This window comes from Trichechus manatus, unplaced genomic scaffold (assembly GCF_000243295.1).
Source record: "Trichechus manatus latirostris isolate Lorelei unplaced genomic scaffold, TriManLat1.0 scaffold00018, whole genome shotgun sequence".
Classification (NCBI taxonomy): domain Eukaryota; kingdom Metazoa; phylum Chordata; class Mammalia; order Sirenia; family Trichechidae; genus Trichechus; species Trichechus manatus.
This window is the reverse complement of record NW_004443954.1, coordinates 10,184,064-10,201,492: the sequence shown is the minus strand read 5'-3', so window position 1 is coordinate 10,201,492 and position 17,429 is coordinate 10,184,064. Positions and strand designations below refer to the sequence as shown.

Below are 17,429 nucleotides of genomic sequence, written 5' to 3'. Positions count from 1 at the left end.
TCTCAGCAGAGACCATGCAGGCAAGAAGGCAGTGGGATGATATATATAAAACACTGAAAGAAAATAAAGGTAGAGTAAAAGAAGTTAAGGGGAGAAAATTTAAGACAAGAAAAAATTTCAGAACAGGGGTTTTCAGTTTGAAGGGGCCAATGAGTGGACAATGAATGAAAATAGATCCACATCAAATTGCATCATCATAAAATTTCAGAATATCAGGAATAAAGATCCTAAAATTTTCCAGAGAGTTTATGTTAAAGACAAAGCAGTCATGTGACTTACATTTTTAGCAACACAGAAGTAACAATACTCTCCTGCAACAACAAGTTAGAAAATGCTGACTAAAATACAACAAACATTCTTTTACAAAGTACAGATGAGATACTTGTGGTAATGAAATAATTCTGTTTCTGTATTTTGGTTCCAGAAACCTACATGTGTGAGTAAATGGCATAAAACTATACATACATATTTTGCCAATCTTCCTTTTGCTATTGTAGTATAGTTATTTAAGGAGTCCGTGGGAAGTGTGAGGAGCCGTGGTGGCACAGTGGTTAAGAGCTCGGCTGCTGACCTAAAGATTGGCAGTTCAAATCCACCAGCCACTTCTTGGAAACTCTATGAGGCAGTTCTACTCTGTTCTATAGGGTTGCTATAAGTTGGAATTGACTTGAAGGCAACAGGTTTTTTTTTTTTTTGGTTTGGGAGGTGCAAAAGGTTAAGTGTTTGACTATTAACCAAAAAGTTTGGCAGTTCAAACCCATCCTGAGGCACCTCAGAAGAGAGGCCTGGTGATCTGCTTCTGAAAAGTCATAACCTTGAAAGCCCTATGGGGGGTGCATTGTTACTGTGCAACACATGGGGTTTCCATGAGTTTCCATGAGTAGGAGTTGACTCAATGGCAACTGGTATAGTTATGTCAGCTGGAACCATTGGGGTAAACTGGGGGAAGGGTACACTAAGCTCCTCTGTACTATCTTTGCAACTATGCTATTTTGTAATGTCCTGCTAACCTATAATTATTTCAAAATAAAAATAAAAATTAAATTAACAGTTAAAAAAAATGGGATATCACTTCTGAGATTAGAGTACAGAAGTCTGTGACTTACATCTTGCTCACTTTCTCTCAGCTTGTTTGCTCTGATGAAGCAAGCTGCTATGTTGTAACTTGCCCAATGGAAAGGCCCACATGGCGAGGGACTGAGGGTGCTGATCAACAGCCAGTGAGGAACTAAGGCCCTCAGTCCAACAGTCTGTAGGGACTTGAATCCTGCCAGCAACCACTGGCGTGAGCTTGGAGGTAGATCTAACCCTGTCACATCTTAAAATGACTGCAGCCCTGGCTGACTCCTTGAGTGTAGCCTGAGACAGAGGACTCAGCTAAGCCGTGCCCAGATTCCTGACCCAGAGAAACTGTGAGATAATAAAGGGAGTTGTTTAAGCTGCTAAATTCTGGGCTTTTGCAGCAATAGATAACTAATACCTTAAACCAAAAACCAAACCCACTGCTCTCCAGTGAATTCTGACTCATAGTGACCCCATAGGGTTTCCAAGGCTGTAAATCCTTACAGAAGCAGATTGCCACATGTCTCTGGCAGAGCCATTAGTGGTTTCGCAGACCTTTCAGTTAGGAGTCAAATGCTTTCACCATTGTACCACCAGGGCTCCTATATATACTTTAGAAGGAAAATAACTGAATCCAGAAGAAAATAACTGAACCCGGAGGAAAGAATTGAGATGGAACATGGAATGAGGAGGAAAGATATTGGTAAACATGTGGCTAAATCTATAAAACACTTCCTGCAAGAAACAGTGATAATGACAATGGCAATGGGGAGGTAGAGAATCATGGTTGAAATAATATGCAAGATGGGAGGGAAGCAGTTGGAGGTAAAGTATTTTAAGGCATTTTGTAATTTAGAAAGAGTAGGGAATGGGGATGCTTTTAGACTTTCTAAGTCAAATATGCATATTAAATTTTAGACTAATCAATTAAAAGTAGAAATAGAATGTTTCAATTTTCAAACATTCAAAAATTTTCAAAGTAGAGGAAAATAGGAAATGTACTGGAGCCAATAGAAGGCAGAAAATAAAGAAAAAAGCATCAAGAAGAAAATAGTATCAAAAAAGAAATGGATTACTCTCCAGTTAAAAGAGAACGTATTTTGAATAATAAAAATATCCTAGTGATCGCTAGTTACAAGAGACACCTAAAATAGAAAGGTTGAAAGTAAAATAACGGAAAAAGATAAACTATGCAAATACTAAAGGAAAAAAAGCTGGTGTAGCTGTATTAATAGCAAACAAATTCTTTTCTTTAGAGCAAAACCATTATTACGGATAATATGTCAGGATATATGCCCCTATGTGTATATACACTCACTCATATATATAGATACATATAGTGTATGTGGAGTGTGTGTGTGCGTGCGTTGTGTATGTATGTCTGCGTATACACAGATACATACTGTATACTGATAAAATGATCAGCTCACCAGGAAGATATAAATACTGTGTATCTAAATAAATCCAATACAAAAGCATAAAAATATATAGGGCAAAAATGGACAAAATGACAACGATTCTAAGTTATAAATCCCCAATTACCTCAGTAACTGAAAAATGAAACAGACTTCCTTCCCAAGCATACACAGAAATTTAACAGAAGCTCACCCAACACAAAACAAATCTAATCATCAAAGCAAATGTTCTCTGATTACGGTATAATTAAATTTAGAAATCAATGATGAAAACTATCTATATTGAGATATTAAAGAACAGACTTTGAACTCATGGGTTAAAGACGACATTGTAATGAAATTAGAACCAAGTCAAAATTAAATACAACATTTCAAGGAGAGAAATTTATGGCCTTAAATGCTTATGTTGGTAAGGAATAAAGATGGAAAATCAATGAGTTATACGTCTAACTCAAGAATTAGGGGAACAACAAAAATGCCAGCAACAAGAGAGTAACCTTCAAAAAAGTAGAAGGCAAGACATAATAAAGGCGAGAGGATAAACTGATAAGATAGAAAAGAAAATAATAGCAAGGATCAACAAAACCAAAAATTGGTTTTTGAAAGACATTTAAAATAGAAAAATAGTAAATCTGATTGAAAATCAAAGAATAAAGATTCAAATTACCAGTATTAGCAACAAGAAAATGATGTAAACTCAGAAGAATCAAATTTTAAAAAAGAGAATATTATAAATGACCTTCAGCTAATGCATTAGAAAACTTGTATGAAATAGAAAAACATAATTTACCAAAATATAATTTACAAAATTGGCTGAAGAAATCATAAAACCTGAATAGGTTTCTTATCAATTAACAAAATTGAATTGTTGTTAGTTGCTGAAGTTAAAAATTTATACTCTTCTGACCCCCTAACACCCCAGATAAGACAAACCAGTATGGGGTTTGTCTAACAGATATGCAACGTACAGGTACTCCAATCTTATTATAAGTCTTCCAGAGTTTTGAGAAAGAAGAGATGCCCCTAAAATCATTTCATAAGGCTAGTATAATCTTGGCTATTAAAAACCAGGTAAGGATAGCATGAGGAAAAAAATGGTAAACCAATATTACTTATGAATACTAGCAAACTAAATATAGCAAAGTATTAAAAAAAATCATGACTTAATATTAAAAAAAATCATGACTGAATGCAGTGATAGTTTAACATTAGAAAAATTTTAATGTATTTCATCATATTAAGAGTGACAGATTAAAGAGAAGAGACCATATGATCATATAAATATACTCAAAAATAATTACTAGAAACTAGTAATGAGGAGGCATATTCCTTTAACCTATTAACAAGTATCTATCAAAAATCCTGGCTCGGTGGTTAAGACCTTGGTAGGTAGTTCAGATCCACCAGGCTCTCCTTGGAAACCATATGGGGCAGTTCTACTCTGTCCTATAGGGTTGCTATGAGTCAGAATCAACTCAAAAGCAACGGGTTTGGTTTTGGTTTTATTAACAATCTTAGCAAACATTGTACTGAATGGTAGAATGTTAGAAGCTTTCCCTTTAAAGTCAGACACAAATGTGCCACAATACCAATTCCGTAGACTCTCACACTGGAAGTCCTCACTAAAGCAAAAGAATATAGAAAAAATAAAGTTTAAGGATCGGAAGGGAAGAAACAAAACTGTCATTACCAAACCACTGTCCACATAGGGAAACCAAGAGAATCTATACAAAACTACTAGAGTTCAGGTTTAGCATCATTTAGGAATATAACATCAATGTAAACACACACATACACGTCATTTCAAATGTGTATATACTGACTTCGAAATGTGTTTACAAAAATATTAAGTGAGATCATGTAGTAGGCATAGTATGAGGCCATTTTTGCCAAAGCTATTGTAATTAAGATAGTCTAGAATTGGCACATGGATAGTACCAATGGGACAGAACAGAGAGCCCAGAAACAGATCCCCACATATATGTAGAAGATGAAATATCAAATAATTAGTGATGGTACAGCTTGATATCCGCATGGAAAAAAAATTGATCTCTACCTCACAATACATATACAATAAATTTCAGGTAGATTAAAGACCTAAATGTGAAAAGAAGTATTTACAAATTTTAGAAGAAAAGTAGAGTATGTTATTCTATCTAAGGAAGTTCATCAAGGTATTTTCCCAGTAAAGTAAGTCTCCTCCTGAGTGGGACATGTGTAACAGGACAATATGATTGATAAAAAGATGCCAACAGACAAGATAAGATGGTTCTTGAATGGGAAAGGATTTGGAAGCTTCTCCGGGCAGAATGACTGCCTGAATCCGACAACAACAGATCATGCTTTCAGACGGAGGCAAAAGCTTTCTAGATTTCTGAAGAGTTCCCCTGGGAACACAGAGCTGCCAACGGCATCGTATGCACAGAGTGGAGGTCCCTCCAGGCTCAGCGAGCTTGTACCTGGGTGTTCTTCAGGGATCTTTTGGAGATGATATTAAAAAATAGTCCACAGCTCGTATGTCATAGGCACTGCTCAATCACAGCACATGCTGGCCGTGGCCTGGAATAGGGTCCTGGAAGCCCCTGCTGTTCTAGGCTTTTAGCTGTTGATGGCAGAGCCCAGGAAGAGATTGTGGCTGGATAATCAAAACGTAGGGAAATGTTTCAACATTTATCAAACTGCTCAGGCTATGCAGGTGTGTATAGGCTTAATGTATATACACAGCCTGGCTCCTGGCCCCTCTCAACTGTTGTAGAGATTCTGGGATGTGCTGATCTGATCACAAGATGCAAATAACCTGTACTTTCCTGAGTGCCTGCCCAAAGAATAGATACATATTGAGGTTTAATGTCTCAGGATTAATATCTCCTAGCAGTACCTGGTAGCACAATTGCCTAAGCCTATTTTTGGAATGAAGTCCCTGGGTGGTGCAAATGATTAACGTGCTTGGCTACTAATTGAAAGATTGGAGGTTCAAGTCCATCTACAGGTAACTTGGAAGAAAGGTCTGGCAGTCTACTTCTGAGAAAATCAGCTATTAAAAACCTTACAGAGCGCAGTTCTACTCCGACATACATGGGTCACCATGAGTCAGGGTCAACTCCACAGCAACTGTTATTCTTGGAATGCTCCCCCCACCCCTGAACCTGTTTTGAGGATGTAGCAGATACTGAATAGTACACGCTTTAAAAAATATATTGTTCAACAACCATTACTATGTCCATCTATATTATTTTGCAAGAAATAATTATATCACTTTAGAGAGCTCAGACTCTGCGTATTTTGACAAAATGAAAATTCCTGGGACCTACTGCCAGACAAATTTCTATGCTAAGAAATTTGGAAGATAGCTACCTGGCCAACTGACTGGAAGAGATCCATATTTACGCCTATTCCAAAGAAAGGTGTTCCAACCGAATGTGGAAATTATCGTACAATATCATTTATATAACACTCAAGTAAAATTTTGCTGAAGATCATTCAAAAGAAGCTGCAGTAGTACGTCAACAGGGAACTTCCAGAAATTCAGTCCAGATTCAGAAGAGGATGTGGAACCAGGGATATCATTGCTGATGTCAGATGGATCTTGGCTGAAAGCAGAGAATACCAGAAAGATGTTTACCTGTGTTTTATTGACTATGCAAACGCATTCGACTGTGTGGATCATAAAAAATTATGGATAACATTGTGAAGAATGGGAATTCCAGAACACTTAATTGTGCTCATGAGGAACCTGTACACAGGTCAAGAGGCAGTTGTTTGGACAGAACAAGGGGATACTGCGTGGTTTAAAGTCAGGAAGGGTGTGCGTCAGGGTTGTATCCTTTCATGATACCTATTCAATCTGTATGCTGAGCAAATAATCCGAGAAGCTAGACTATATGAAGAAGAAAACGGCATCAGGATTGGAGGAAAAATCATTAACAACCTGCGATATGCAGATGACACAACCTTGCTTGCTGAAAGTGAAGAGTACTTGAAGCACTTACTGATGAAGATCAAAGACCACAGCCTTCAGTGTGGATTACACCTCAACATAAAGAAAACAAAAATCCTCACAACTGGACCAATAAGCAACATCATGATAAACTGAGAAAAGACTGAAGTTGTCAAGGGTTTCATTCTACTTGGATCCACAATCAACACCCATTGAAGCAGCAGTCAGGAAATCAAAAGACGCATTGCACTGGGCAAATCTGTTGCAAAAGACTCTTTAAAGTGCTGAAAAGCAAAGATGTCACCTTGAAGACTAAGGTGCGCCTGACCCAAGCCATGGTGTTTTCAGTCGCCTCATATGTATGCGAAAGCTGGACAATGAATAAGGAAGATGGAAGAAGAATTGATGCCTTTGAATTGTGGTGTTTGCGAAGAATATTGAATATACCGTGGACTGCCAAAAGAATGAACAAATCTGTCTTGGAAGAAGTACAACCAGAATGCTCCTTAGAAGGAAGGATGGCGAGAATATGACTTACATACTTCGGACGTGTTGTCAGGGAGGATTGGTCTCTGGAGAAGGACATCATGCTTGGTAAAGTAGAGCGTCAGTGAAAAAGAGGAAGACCCTCAGCAAGATGGATTGACACAGTGGCTCCAACAATGGGCTCAAGCCATAACAACGATTGAGCAAGGCACAGGACCGGGCATGTTTTGTTCTGTGGTGCATAGGGTTGCTATGAGTCGGAACCGACTTGACAGCACCTAACAAAAACAACTGCCAGACATACTGATTTCAAAGGTCTTGGGTTGGATCCAAAAGAATCTGTATTTATAACAGGCCATTCTGAAGTAGTTGGTCTGACAACTACACTTAATGAAATCCTCTCCATTGACTGTTCATCCCAAGTAGTCATTACTAACAAATTAACGCCAGATTCAACTATAATTTGGAAGACATTGAAATTTTCTCTACTTACTTTGTACATCAAGAAGGCCCTTAGTAACACGTTACCAGGTCCTCAATTTCAGAGACGTTTTGAAAAAGGTTAAAACTTGCACCAGCTTTAGAGCAAAAATTTATTTGGCTGTAGAGAAGGATTTAGAGAGGTGCTGAGGCAGGGACAGGAACCAGGTAGATTCCCAGTTTGTCCTGAGTCACTGTACACATGATACATTATAATATATAATACATGCATTATATACATTTTCAAAAAATGTTCGAATGCATGGAAAACGTGCATTTCTGTATTCAAAGGAGCTTAGACGTGACTGGTGCCTATGTGATTTTCTCAGCACATTAGACTTTTACACCTCCAAGTAGCAGCAGCTGAACAAGTACATGAATGCAGTGGAACACAGCAAGAGACAGAATATAGGATTGTTCATGATCCCCATTCATCCCATACTTTACTCTTGGCTCAGCTTGGCCACTTCTCTGTCTTGGAAGTACCCTTGGCTTGGTTTTCCTTGTCCTTGGTCCTACAAGTGCAGCAGCCTCTTCTGTCATCCTTTTCCATCAAGCTACTGCTATTTACTGTAATAAATACCTATATTTACTGCAGTAGTTATTTATTAAGGCACTCTGGTGGCACAGTGGTTAAGCTCTCGGCTGCTAACCAAAAGGTCAGCAGTTCGAACCTACCAATCACTCTGTGGGAGAAAGATGTGGCAGTCTGTTTCCGTAACGATTACAGCCTTAGAAACTGTCTTAGTTATCTAGGGCTACTATAACAGAAATTACCACAAGTGGATGGCTTTAACAAAGAGAAATTTACTCTCTCACAGTCTAGGAGGCTAGAAGTCCGAATTCAGGGTGACAGCTCCAGGCGAAGGCTTTCTCTGTCGGCTCTAGGGGAAGATCCTTGCCATCAATCTTCCCTGGTGGAGGAGCTTCTATTGCAAGGACCCTGGGTCCAAAGGACGCCCGCTCAGCTCTATTTTCTTGGTTGTATGAGATCCCCATGTCTCTCTGCTCACTTCTCTTTTATATCGCAAAAGAGATGCACTTAAGACACAGCCTAATCTTTTAGATTGAGTCCTGCCTCATTAGCATAACCACCTCTAATCCTGCCTCATTAACATCATAGAGGTAGGATTTACAACACATACCAAAAGCACATCAGATGACAAAATGGTGGGCAATCACACAATACTGGGAATCATGGCCTAGCCAAGTTGACACATATTTTTGTGGGAAACAATTCAATCCATGATAGAAACCCTGTGGGGCAGTTCTACTCTGTCCTCTAGGGTCACTATGAATTGGAATAGACTCAATAACAGTGGGTTAGGTTTTGGTTTTATCTACATATTAGGAATTTAACACGCCTTTTAAACTGTGCTAGTATATTATTACGGAGTCCTTGAGTGGCGCAAATGGTTATGTGCTCAGTTACGAACCGAAAGGTTGATGGTTCAAACTCATCCAGAGGTTGCTCGAAAGAAAGGCCTGGTAATCTGCTTCAACAGATCACAGCCATTGAAAACCCTATGGACCACAGTTCTACCTCTGAAACACATGGGTTTGCTACTGTTTTTGTTGTTGTATTTAGTATATTATTATGATGTGATTTTTTTTTTGTTTTTTTTTTTTCTCATTCAAAAATTTATACACAAATTGTTTTGCAACATTGCTAGCAACCCTGCAATGTGTCAGCACCCTCCCCGTTCCCCTTTCCACCCCGGGTTCTCCGTGTCCATTCGTCCAGTTTTCCTGTCCCTTCCTGCCATCTCGTCTTTGCTTTGGGGCAGATGTTGCCCATTTGGTCTCGTATACTTGATTGAACTAAGCAGCACATTCCTCACATGTGTTATTGTTTGCTTTATAGGCCCCTGTCTTATCTTTGGCTGGAAGGTGGACTTTGGGAGTGTTTTAGTTCTGTGTTAGCAGGGGGTGTAGGGGCCATAGTCTTAGGGGTTCCTGCAATCTCTGTCTGACCAGTAAGTCTCGTCTTTTTTTTTTTTGAATTTGAATTTTGTTCTATATTTTTCTCCCACTCTGTCTGGGACCCTCTACTGTGATCTGTTAGAGCAGTCTGTGGTGGTAGCTGGACACCATCTACTTCTGGGCTCAGGCTGGTGGAGACTGTGGTTAATGTGGTCCATTAGTCCTTTGGACTAATATTTTCCTTGTGTCTTTGGTTTTCTTGATTCTTGTTGCTCTGGACCGGATGGGACCAATAGATGTATCTTAGATGCCCACTTTGCTAGCTTTTAAGACCCCAGATGCTACTCACCAAAATAGGATGTAGAACATTTTCTTTATGAACTGTTGTGCCAAATGACCTAGATGTCCCCAGAGACCACGGTCCCCAGCCCTCAGCCCCAGGAACCTGGTCCCTTAAGGTGTTTGGATGTGTCTAGGAAGCTTCTATGACTTTGCCTTGGTCAAATTGTGCTGACTTCCCCTATATTGTGTGTTGTCTTTCCCTTCACCAGAGTTAACACTTGTCTACTATCTAGCTAGTGATTTCCCCTCCCCATCCCTCCTCTCCCTCACAACCATCAAAGACTGCTTTTTTCTGTGTGAAAAATTTTTCTTGGGTTTTTATGATAGTAGTCTCATACAATATTTGTCCTTTTGTGATTGACTTATTTCACTCAGCATAATGCCTTCCAGATTCATCCATGTTGTGAGATGTTTTGCAGATTCATCTTTGTTCTTTATTGCCACTTAGTATTCCATTGTTTGTATGTACCATTATTTGTTTATTCATTCATCTGTTGCTGGGCACTTAGGTTGTTTCCATCTTTTTGCTACTGTGAATAATACTGCAGTGAACATGGGTGTGCATATATCTATTCATGTGATGGCTCTTATTTCTCTAGGATATAGTCCTAGAGTGGGATTGCTGGATCATATAGTATTTCTATTTCTAACTTTTTAAGGAAGCACCATATCATTTTCCATAATGGTTCTACCATTTTACATTTCCACCAGCAATGCATAAGAGTTCCAATCTCCTCATAACCTTCCAACATTTGCTGTTTTCTGTTTTTTTGATTAGGCCAGTAATGTCAGGGTGAGATGGTATCTCATTGTGGTTTTGATCTGCATTTCTCTAAGGGCTAATGATCACGGGCATTTCCTCGTGTGTCTGTTAGCTGCCTGAATGTCTTCTTTGGTGAAGTGTCTGTTCATATCTTTTGCCCATTTTTTAATTGGATTATTTGTCTTTTTGTTGTTGAGGTGTTGAAGTATTTTATAGATTTTAGAGATTGGACCCTTGTCGGATATGCTACTGCCAGAAGTTTTTTTCCCAGTCTGTAAGCTGTCTTCCTACTCTTTTGGTGAAGTCTTTTGATGAGCATGAGTGTTAAATTTTTAGGAACTCCCAGTTATCTATACATCGTTAATTATGGTTTTGTATTGTATTTTATGTCCCTGGTTAGATCTCTTCCTAACTATTTTATCTTTTTAGGGGCTATTATAAATGGTATTGTTTTCCTGATTTCCTTTTTGAAGTTCTCTTTGTTGGTGTATAGGAATCCTACTGATTTTTGTGTGTTTATCCTGTATCCTGGTACTCTGCTTTATCTTTCTATTAGTTCCCATAGTTTCCTTGTGCAGCTTTGGGGTTTTCTATGTATAGTATCGTATCTTCTGTGAATAAGGACAGTTTTACTTCTTCCTTTCCAATTTGGATGCCCTTTATTTTTCTTCCCTTATTGCTCTAGCTAGGACTTATAGCACAATGTTAAATAGGAGTGGTGATAAAGGGCATCCTTGTCTTGTTCCTGTTCTCAGGGGGAATGCTTTCAGCCTCTCTCCATTGAGAATGATGTTGGCTGCTGGTTTTGTATAGATGCCTTTATTACATTGACGTATTTCCTTTCTATTCCTATTTTATTGAGAGTTTTTATCAGGAATGGATGTTGGACTTTATCAAATGCCTTTTCTGCATCAATTGAGAGAGATGATACTGTGATTCTGTTCTTTTGTTCTATTTATGTGGTGGATTACATTGATTAATTTTCTAATGCTGAACCATCCTTGCATACCTGGTATGAATCCCACTTGGTCATGGTATATTATTTTTTTTTTTTATATGATGCTAAATTCTATTGTCTAGAATTTTGTTGGGAGTTTTTGCATCTATATTCATGAGAGATATTTGTCTCTATTTTTCTTTTTCGTGGTGTCTTTGCCTGGCTTTGGTATCAGGTTTATGCTGGCTTCATAGAATGAATTCGAGAGTATTCCTTCTTTTTTTATGCTCTGAAATAGTACTGGTGTGAGATCTTCTCTGAATATTTGGTAGAATGCTCTAGTGAAGCTGTCCAGGACAGGCCTTTTTTTGTTGGGAGTTTTTTTGTAACTCTTCAATTTCTTATTATAGGTTGTTCAGTTTTTCTACCTCAGTGTGTGTTAGTTTAGATAGGTAGTGTGTTTCTAGAAATTTGTCTGTTTTCTCTAGGTTTTCAAATTTGTTGGAGTACAATTTTTCACTGTACTGTATTCTTTTATGATCCTTTTTATTTCAGTTGGGTCTGTTGTTGTTTCCCCCATCCATTTCTGATTTAGCTTATTTGCTTCCTCTTCTGCTTTTCTCTTGCCAGTTTGGCCAGTGGTTTGTCAATTTTGTTGATCTTCTCAAAGAACCAATTTTTGATCTCGTTGATTCTTTGTATTGTTTTTCTGTTCTCTATTTTATTTGTCTCTCCTCTAATCTTTAGTATTTCCTTTCTTCGGGTGGCTGTGAGCTTCTTTTGCTGTTCTCTTTCTGTTTGTCTTAGGTGTAGGGCTAATGGTTTGATTTTGGCCCTTTCTTCTTTGTTGTGTGCCTTTATTGCTATATATTGACCTCTGAGCACTGCCTTTGCTGTGTTCCAAAGGTAGTGGTATGATATGTTTTCATTTTCATTTGATTCTAGGAATTTTTTTTTATTCCATCTTTGATTTCTTCTATTATTCAGTTATTTTTAAGCAAGGTGTTACATAGTTTCCGTGCATTTAATTTTTTCCCTTGCTCTTCCTGTTATTGATTTCTACATTTATGGCATTGTGATCAGAGAGACTGCTTTGTATTATTTCAGTGTTTTGGATTTTACTGAGGGTTGCTTTGTGGCCTAACATGGGGTTTATTCTTTATATGTGACTTTTCGTTTTTCTCAAGCAGCTCTCAGGATTCTTTGTCTTTGGGTTTGGCAAATATTATTATGTGTTGGTGTCTTTCTTTTGGGTTCTATCCTATTTAGGGTTCATTGAGCTTCTTTAATAGTCAGTTTTTTGTCTTTCATGGTATTTGGGAAGTTTTTTGCCAGCAAATCTTCAACAGTCTTCTCTGTGTTTTATATTTTCTCCCCATTCTGGAACTCTGATCATGCATATTTTTTTCTCTTGATTGTGTCCTACATAGTTGTTAGTTTTTCTTCAGTCTTTTCTCTGATTTTTCCTCAAAATAACATTTATGGATTTGTCTTCAGTCTCACTAATTTTGTCTTCCATGGTTTCAAAATTGCTCCTAAAACCTTCTATTGAGTTGTCCATCTCTGAAATTTTGTTATCTTTTGGATTTCTAGTTGCTGTTTTTGTATTATTTTTAATTATTTATTTTGACATATTGTTATTGTATTATTTTCCTGAATTCTCCTATTGCTTTGTCTGTGTTTTCCTTGATTTTGACTATGTTTTTGTTGGTTTTGACTATTTTTTCCTTGGTTTTGTCTGCATTTTCCTTGATCCCTTTCCTAATCTCTTGGAGAGCCCTAAATATCAGTCTTTTGAGTTCTGTATCAGGTAGTTCTGCTGCCTTTTCTTCTACTGGAAGGTAATATGATTCTTTATTTTGGCCACTTGCTGGAGCCACTTTGTTCTGCCTTTTTGTATGTTTTGATATTGTCTGTTGGCTTCTACATATCAAGATATTATTTTCCCTGTTTATTGAGTGTATGTTCATTTGTTTTGTCCTGCTTTTTTTTTGGTTTTGATATGTCAGGGTGGGCAGGTTGGGCATGCTTTGTTGCTTACTCATCTCTGGGTGGGATAGCTCTTACCACCTTGTCCATGTGGGCAAGGCAGCAGCAGGCAGGGTGAGGCCGCTTCACTCGTGAAGTGGCTGAGAGATTGGGCGGGCACTGTCTGCCTCCTGATGTAGGTTGAGCTCTGTGGGAATGTTCACAGCCCCTCGCCAGATGGATGGCGAGTGGTGTGGTCTCACTTCTCCCTGTTCAGCAGCTGGTCGACTGGTGGGAGGGGAGGGGCAGTGCAAGCCTGGTGTGGTGGCAGGCCTGAGCGCTGGAGATGCTTCAGCCACAGAAGCATGGCAGGGGCTGACAGGAAGCAGGGGGAGGTAGGAGGGAGAAAGAAAAGAGAGAGAAAGAAAAAACAAAAGTTGTCAGTATGGCTATAGCCAGCGGGTCAGGGCGGGGCAGACCCGGGGGCTGGCAGGAAGTGGGGGAAGTTGTGTACAGGGCTAGGTGAGAGGGAAAGAAAAGAAAAAAGAAAAAAATAAATGGCTGTATGGTGGGGGCCTGTGGTTAGGGGTGGGGTGGAGACGGGTCAGTGGTAGGTCGATGTGCCAGTGGTGCTTATCTGCGGCAGAACGGCAAGGGCTGGCGGGAAGGGAGTGAGTTGGCGTATGGGGTTAGGTGGGTGGGAAAAAACAAAAAAGGAAAAAAATGGTGTTGCAGTAGGGGCTGGCAAGTGAGGGTGGGGCAGACCCGTAGGCCAGTGGGAAGGGAGGGGAGGTGGGTTATGGGACAAGGTGGGAGAAAGAAAAGAAGGAAAAAAATGGCACAGCGGGAGCCTGTGGGTGGGGATAGCGTGGAGCAGTGGGCCAGTGGCTTTCTAGCTGCGGCAGTGTAGCAGAGGACAGTGGGAAGGGAGGAGGTGGTGTACGGGGCAAGATAAGAAGGAGAAAGAAAAGGGAAAGGAAACAAATGGAGAAAAAAAGAAAAAAAATGGCGTGGTAAGGACCTGTGAGTGGGGGTGGGCCGACCTGGGGGCTGGTGGGAAGGGAGGGGAGGTGACATATGGGGCTAAAAAAAAAATGGTGGTGCGGCAGGAGGCTGCAGGTGGGGGCAGGGTAGACCTGGGGCAGTGTCGGGCCAGTACCCTGGTGGCTCTCTAGTCCCAGTGGCATGGTGGGGGCTGGTGGGAAGGCGGGGAGGTGGCATATGGGGCTAGATGGGAGGGAGAAGAAAAGGAAGAAAGAGAGGTGGGGGCCCCTGAGTAGGGGTGGGGAGGTGATGTATGGGGCTAGGTGGGAGGCAGAAAGAAAATACAATGGTTGTGGGCGGAACCTGGCAAGGCAGACCCGGGGCAGTGGTGGTGCTGGTGGCTCTCTAGCCATGGTGGTGCAGTGGGGGCTGGCAGGAAGAGTGGGGGAGATGGTGTATGGGGTTAAGTGGGACGTTGAAAGTAAAGAAAGAGAGAAAAAGAATTTAAAAAAATGATGATGCAGTGGGTGCTGGAAAGTGGGGAAGGGGTGGGCCCAGAGGCTGGTGGGAAGGGAGGGGAAGTGATGTTCAGTGCTAGGTGGGAGGAAGAAAGAAAACCAAAAAACCCACTGCCATCGAGTCGATTCTGACTCACAGTGACCCTGTATGACAGTAGGACAGAATAGAACTGCCCCATAGGGTTTCCAAGGCTGTAAAGTTTATGGAAGGAGACTGCCACATCTTTCCCTATGGAGTGTCTGGTGGGTTAGAACCACCAAACTTTTGGTTAGCAGCTGAGTGCTTAACTACCACACCACCAGGTTTCCTTGAAAAGAAAGAAAAAAATCATTAAAAAGAAATGGCAGTGTGGTGGGGCCTGGCAAGTGGGGGCAGGGTGGATCTGGGGGCCAGTGGGAAGCGCAGGGAGGTGATGTATGGGGCTAGATGAGAGGGAGAAAGAAAGGACAGAAGAAAAAGTAGAAAAAAAATGGCGATGTGGTAGGAGTTGTGGGGTGGGGGCTGGGCAGACCGGAGACAGTGGTGGGCTGGTGGCTCTCTAGCGGCGGTAGCACATTGGGGTTTTGGTAGGAAGGGAGGGGAGGTGGCATACGGGGCTACATGGGAGGGTGAAAGGGAAAAAAAAACAACCAACCAAATAAAAAATGGCAGCGTGGTGGTTACCAGTGGGTGGGGGTGGGGCAGGCCTGGGGCCCGCAGTGGCCGGTGGGCCTCTAGCCACGGTGGTGCGGCTGGTCCAGCGGGGAGTGGGGGAGGTGGTGTATGGGGCTAGACAGGAGGGAGAATGAAAAGGAAGAAAGAGGGAAAAAAAAAAGCCATGCAGCAGGAGGGGGTGGAGTGGGCTTGGGGTGGGGGACTCATACTGTGACGGTGGGGGCTGCCAGCATGGGGAAGGACCTTGCTTCAACTCACCAGAAGGGTGAGTGATGGGAAAGCGTGTTTTTGTGGTTACCAGGTGCTGTCTCCTGTTGGGAGCTCTGTAAAGTTGCCTGTCTCTACTCCCTGGGTTGTTGCTGTGTTCCAATATGGTGACACCATGCCCTGTTAGTTGGCAGGGGATCTCCACTCCGTATCTCTCCTTGTTTTCTGTTTTTTCTCAGTTTTTTCTTCCATTTGGTGTTAGATCTAGTTCTTTATCACTTTATTTGATGCTTAAGGTTCCAAGATTGATGTTTGTATCTGTTTTACTTAGTTTTTCAGGTCTTTGATGTAGAGGGACGATGGTGCATCTGTCTAGGGTGCCATGTTGGCTTCACCTCCCCAGGATGTGTTTTTTTGGTTGTTGGTTTTAGGACTTGGTTTATAAAGTTGCATAGATTTGAGTAGTTGTCTCATTAATCCACTTTTTCTCAAAAGCCCCGTTAGTGTGTAATTTTATAGAACACAAGGTTTTCTGGGATGCATATATTACATTTTAGCAAAAAACCTACATTCTCAAACAAAATAGAAATCTTTGTTTATCTACATGCTATTTCCAATTATTTATGCTTTTATTTTTGTCCATGGAAAGGAATGCTTAAGAATGGACAGTTATTTATTTTAACTTTGGAGTCATCGAGTATTGCGTTTGTGCACCACATCAAGGGTTTGGTTTACGAATCACATAACTATTTACAGTGGCAGATACACAGTTCTTCTTTTAATTAATTCAACCTCAGATTGTGTGCCTGTCAGCTGAATAGACGGTTCAGTTACTGTTTGACAAAAGTCAAAGCCCCAAGAAATAGACCAAGAACTCTAGACGAAAACAAGCAAAGGAAGAAAGGAGCAGATGTCTTTGGGGGAACCTGAAGTTGTAAGGTATCTATTAAGGGCCTGAGGGTTTCTTGTGGCATAATGCTTGATAATAATGAGAATTTTCTGCTCCACCATTATTTTTAAAATTTTCTGACCATCTGCCAATGGAGCAGATGGTGATGGTATGAAAATGTACACTGGCTGTCTTAGCCATCTAGTACTGCTATAACAGAAATACCACAAGTGGATGGTTTTAATGAAGAGAAGTTTATTTCCTCACAATCAAAGTAGGCTAAAAGTCCAATTTCAGGGCATCAGCTCCAGGGGAAGGCTTTTCCTCTCTGTCAGCCTTCTCTTCGGTGTTTCCCTGGACTAGGAGCTTCTCTGCGCAGGGGACCCCGATCCAAAGGACACGCTCTGCTCTCGGCACTGCTTTCTTGATGGTATGAGGTCCCCCTGTCTCACTGCTCACTTCTTTTATATCTCAAGAGATTGCCTCAGGACACAGTCCAGTCTTGTAGATCCGGTCCTGCCTTACTAACAAAACTGCCACCCATCCTCCCTCATTAACATCATAGAGGCAGCTTTACAACATACAGGAAAATCACACAGTACCAGGAATCATGGCCTAGCCAAATTGATACACACATTTTTGGGGGACATAATTCAAACCATGACAATGGCCTTTAGCTTGCAGAATCATAAAACATTTAGACAGCCAAAAGGGAATTAACTTTAATCAGATTTGAGATAAATCCAGGAAAAGTGGGAAACATTTCTCATCTAAGAATAGAAATGTAGTCAGGATGTATGGTCAGAATCCCAGGTATATAAATTCATAATTTGCAGAAAGGGACTCTTGGGTGGATGTTAAGC

At 40.6% G+C, this 17,429-nt stretch overlaps 1 protein-coding gene across 1 annotated transcript in view; it reads right to left on the bottom strand.

Moving 5' to 3' along the window:
• CPA6 (carboxypeptidase A6) overlaps positions 1 to 17,429 on the bottom strand; it is a 384,439-nt gene that overhangs the window by 134,933 nt on the left and 232,077 nt on the right. The window lies entirely within an intron of this gene.